Here is a 6,000-nt window from a genome sequence, read left to right on the forward strand (position 1 = left end):
CTAAATAAATATATTCACCAAGAATACAGTCGTCTAAATCAGTTGATAGAGCCCAAAGTGAAATAGCTAAGTTAATCGATTTTCCAGGTGATAGAGCTCAAAGGTCATCGAACGTAGGACGTAAAACTCCATTCATTTAATTTCATTTCAAAGGTCATCGAAATCTTTCGATTTACCAGTTGATAGAGTTCAAAGTGAAACAGTCATCTAAGTCGTTCGATTTACCAGTTGATAGTGTCCCAAATGGATACAGTCGTCTTAATCGTTCGATTTACCAGTTGATAGAGCACCAAATGGATACAGTAATCAAAATCATTTCACTTACCAGTTGATAGAGCTCTGATAGGTCATGTAAATCATTCGATTAACAAGCTGATAGAGCTCACAGGTCATCTTAATTATTCGATTAACCAGTTGATGGAGCTCAAAGGGATATAGCAATCTCCATAATTCGCCATAGGCATATCCAATGATAGAGCTCAAAGAGCTAAATACAGTTTAAATCGAGATCATTTGATTTACCGGTTGATAGAGCTCATTGTGATAGAGTCATCGAAATAATTTGATTTACCCGTAGATAGAGCTCATAGTGATAGAGTGATAGAGCCATCGAAATCATTTAATTTACCAGTTGACAGAGCTCTGAGTGATAGAGTCATCTTAATGGTTCGATTAACTAGTTGATAGAGCTCAAAGGTGATACAACTATCTAAGTTAATCGATTTACCAGGTGATAGAGCTCAAAGGTCATCGAAATCATTCGATAAGCCAGTTGATGGAACTGAAAGGGATATAACCATCTAAGTCGTTCGAATTACCAGTTAATAGTGTCCAAAATGGATACAGTCATCCAAATCATTTCTGCAGTTGATAGAGTTCAAAGGTCATCTAAAACATTCCATTTACCAGTTGATAGAGCTCAGAGTGATAGAGTCATCTTAATGGTCCGACTTAACAGTTGGTTGAGCTCAGAGTGATAGAGTCATATTAATGGTTCGATTGACCTGTTGATAGAGCTCAGAGTGATAGAGTCATCTTAATGGTTCGACTTACCACTTGATTGAGCTTAAAGGTCATCTAAATCATTCGATTTACCAGTTGATAGAGCTCAGAGTGATAGAGTCATCTTAATGGTTTGATTTACCACTTGATAGAGCTCAGAGTGATAGAGTCATCTTAATGGTTCGAATTACCAGTTGATTGAGCTCAAAGTTCATCTAAATCATTCGATTTACCAGTTGATAGAGCTCAGAGTGATGGAGTCATCTTGATGGTTTGATTTACCACTTGATAGAGCTCAGAGTGATAGAGTCATCTTAATGGTTCGAATTACCAGTTGATTGAGCTCAAAGTTCATCTAAATCATTCGATTTACCAGTTAATAGAGCTCAGAGTGATGGAGTCATCTTGATGGTTTGATTTACCACTTGATAGAGCTCAGAGTGATAGAGTCATCTTAATGGTTCGATTTACCAGTTGACAGAGCTCAAAGTGATAGAGTCATCTTAATGGTTCGATTTACCAGTTGATTCAGCCCAGAGTGATAGAGTCATCTTAATGGTTTGATTTGCCACTTGATAGAGCTCAGAGTGATAGAGTCATCTTAATGGTTCGATTTACCAGTTGACAGAGCTCAAAGTGACAGAGTCATCTTAATGGTTCGATTTGCCAGTTGACAGAGCTCAACGTGATAGAGTAATCTTAATGGTTCGATTTACTACTTGATTGAGCCGAGAGTGATAGAGCCATTTTAATGGTTCGATTTACCAGTTGACAGAGCTCAGAGTGATAGAGTCATCTTAATGGTTCGATTTACCAGTTGACAGAGCTCAGAGTGATAGAGTCATCTTAATGGTTCGATTTACCAGTTGACAGAGCTCAGAGTGATAGAGCCATTTTAATGGTTCGATTTAAAAGATGACAGAGCTCAGAGTGATAGAGTCATCTTAATGGTTCGATTTACTAGTTGATTGAGCCGAGAGTGATAAAGCCATTTTAATAGTTCGATTTACCAGTTGACAGAGCTCAGAGTGATAGAGTCATCTTAATGGTTCGATTTACTAGTTGATTGAGCCGAGAGTGATAAAGCCATTGTAATAGTTCGATTTACCAGTTGACAGAGCTCAGAGTGATAAAGCCATTGTAATAGTTCAATTTACCAGTTGACAGAGCTCAGAGTGATAAAGCCATTTTAATAGTTCGATTTACCAGTTGACAGAGCTCAGAGTGATCTTAATGGTTTGATTTAACAGTTGATTGAGCTTAAAGGTCATCTAAATCAGTTGATAGAGCCCCGTAAAGATACAGTCATCTAAATCGCATCATTTACCAATTGATAAACCAGAATTCAGGTGTTCACTCTGAAAATGTTACGGCTGTAACTACACATCTTAATAATCTCTATCAGGAAATGACTAGGCCAATTCTAGCACTATTACAAATCATTGGATGACCAAATCCCTTGAAAGTATTGCTTAACACGAGTTAACCTAGTACACGCTGATTATGATATATTTGTAATTGCCTTAATTGATTTCAAGCCACTTGTCCCCGTGCATGTTTGTTTTGGGTTTGATATTTGGCATGTATTCAAAATTCAGATAGTGCGTTATGGAGATAATGAAATTTGAGAACTGTGACGACGAATGAGCACAATCCAAGCTACCTGTACCACAATTTCAAAACGAAAATCTGAAAAGCAAAGCGTCAAATAAGTAAACATATGACGACAAACTGTTAGTTACATACACATGCTGATTGAAAATAAAAACACGGTAGCTTGTCGTCACTCCAGCTCGATGGCTATTTCTTTAATTGCAGACGATTTCAACCCGGTTTCCCCCTGTCAGTGATGCAGGTAAGAGGGGCTGATATGGAAAAAACGTCTAGTCGTTCGGATGGGACAATAAACCAAGGCCCCGTGTGCTACAGGCTGTGCACGTTAAAGATCCCTCGACAGTTGGAAATCGAAAAAGAGCAGGCTAAGGCCATTGTCCGTCATCGCACCCTGCATGGCGTTGCCCGTCTTCATTAGCCCACATGGTACAGAAAAGTAGGACGTAAAACTCCATTTATTTCATTCCATTTTAATTGCAGACGAACCAAAACCAAAAACTCTGAAAATGCAGATGATGAGGCTAGTTCAAAAAGTTCTATGACATTCAAGTTCAACAAAGAGAATATTTCATAATATATTGATTTATAAGGCTTGGCAACACCCGATTGTTATCGCAACGGCTATCAAATATTCATCTCAAAACAATATACAACAATTCATAATATAATCTCAAGAGGCTGGCTGGATTCTTTAAACTCCGATTCGGTCAATAAACACTTATCGAGACTTTTTTTTAAGTTAAGACCTCTGAAACGGAGACGTAACCGTCAGCGGGACCCCTTCTTTTGTGTATTTCGCTTAGAATAGTTTAAAAACGTAAATCTCCGTTGCATTTCATCAGCACAACATGTACTGGTTGGTAGAACGTAAAATTATAGATTTCATTTCATTAGTCCAACGAAGAACTGAACAGTAGAAGATATAAGTCCATTTCATTTCATCAGACGTGATAATGTACATGTACAATTCTATTTCTTTTCGATAGCACAATAAGGTACAAGAACGTAGGACATGAACGCCATTCCATTTGGTATTGGTATTGAACAGTAGGACATAAAATTCCATTTCATTTCATCAGGCGGATAAGGTACAGAACAGTGGAACGTACAATTCTATTTCATTTCGAGAGTACAATAAGGTACAGGAACGTAGGACATGAAACTCCGTTCCGTTTCATTGACACAAGAAGGTACTGAACAGTAGGACATAAAATTCTATTTCATTTCATCAGACGGATAATGTACAGAACAGTGGAACATACAATTCTATTTCATTTCGATAGCACAATAAGAAAGAAAACAGTTGGACATACAACTTGAATGAAATGAAATTCAGAATATCATTTGTTGGTGCTGATTGACCTTACAAAGACAACGCCTTGTGGCCAGGAAAACCCTTTCCAAATCATGCATAGGGGGCTGGTATGGATGAAAAGTCAACTAGTTACTATTTTGATCTATGCACAGATCGAACCCAAGATGAGCTAGCAAGCCCCAACTGGCTGTACGTTTATAACAAAAAACATATATAACATAATGTTATTATATTATGTATGTATGTATATTATGCATTATTGCACATAATGTGCTTTGTTATTAAAGAAGTGAGTTATACCATAATATACCACTTGTGTTTTTTGTTATATCTTCTCTCTACTTCTAAATGTCGTTCAAATCGTATGGCTTTTTCACAACTTTTTCACAGTTTTCATTCCATACCATTCCAATAAGCATGAAGTGAAAATTTTTCAAACACTCCATTGTATAAATATAGAACCATAGAAACTGACACAACAAACAGCAAACAAACCAAAGTCCCGGGAACCAATCACGCAAAAATATATTACACACATTACACTTGATGAAGTAATCAATGAATTTTTGGCGGGTTATGTAGTAAATTTACTCGAATTTTCATTACATTAACATTATGGCAAGTTGAGACTTCAGCAGCACGTCGACATTCCACAGGAGCTATAAAGTTTTTGGAAAGAAAAAGAAGAAGGCAGTGTTTAAGGGATTCAACGTAAAAAGGAGCCATGTCCAATCAGGTTACTTATTTTTATTTTTTATTTTATTTCAAACTTATATTTATTACAAAATATGGAGAGGGAAGGGGGGGGGGGGGGGAAGGGGGTGTGGATCGGGTTGGCTATTTTTAGATGAGGTTGTCCATTTCTCGGTCATAATATTATATGGATTGATGAATTTAGATACATTTATTGTCTTGTTTTGGTGTCCCTTCCGTGACGAAGCTAACGGTGAACTCTGATAGACTGGCGATATACGCATCCCATTGGAACCGTCGCGGAGCTTATTTATAACAAAAAAAAAAACCACTTATATCCACTGCGATCGAATGGGTTTTTGAAGATTCTAGCGGCTGAAGTCGACGGCTTCAATTTTTTGCGCAAATGTACAGTACTAAGCAAGCAGTCAGGAGAATACTTGATTGGCCGCTTACTGAAGGCGACTGGCTGCTGCTTGTCGGTGGTCGTATGTTATATAAGAGCAAATCGATGGAACTGAGGTATTTATTAAATCGGAGCACTTGACTAAATCCAGCGATCGATCAAAATCTTCCAAAGGCAACCAGTTGCTAGCTGTTGTTGAATATCCATTTGCTCTCAAATTCTGACAACACTGAGCACCCTTTTTATACATTAACCTGGACCTTCAGGTTGGCGAGCAAGCGTCTAACCCAATGAGCCACCGCGGTTCCCAGTTAAAAATATAAGTTTGGCATAAATTATATATTAGCTCTAGAGGGTTTTGATACAAGACGATCTACCAAGGTCAATAAGATTATATTTCGAAGCCTTTTTACAGCAATAATTATTCAACGTTCTTTGCCCATTTTGACGGTCGTCTTTACTCTTTTATTAGACCGAAACCATAAGTACAGCGAAATAAAATAAGTTGTCAATATAATAAGACTATAACGTGATTTCAACACTGTTACCGAGGACACACCCCACGACGGGGTTCAAAAGGAGTTAGCCCAATACAGGAGAGATGTCTAATTTCATGCATCAGGTTCAAAAAAAAATATTTTTACAACTATATTTTCAATGACGGGATAGGGGAAATACTACGGAAGCGTATTAGGGCCATTCATTTTTTTTTTGAATTTTCAAGTTAGTATGTTGAATTTTCAAGTTAGTAACTTGAATTTTCAAGTTGGTATCTTGAATTTTCAAGCTAGTATTTTAATTTACAAGCTATAGTATGTTGAATTTTCAAGCTAGAATGTTGAATTTTCAAGCTAGTATGTTGAATTTTCAAGTTAGTATGTTGAATTTTCCAGTTAGTATGTTCAATTTAGTAACTTGAATCTTCCAGTTAGTCACTTGAATTTTCCAGTTAGTAACTTGAATTTTCCAG

Source organism: Lottia gigantea (assembly GCF_000327385.1).
Source record: "Lottia gigantea unplaced genomic scaffold LOTGIsca_77, whole genome shotgun sequence".
Lineage (NCBI taxonomy): Eukaryota > Metazoa > Mollusca > Gastropoda > Lottiidae > Lottia > Lottia gigantea.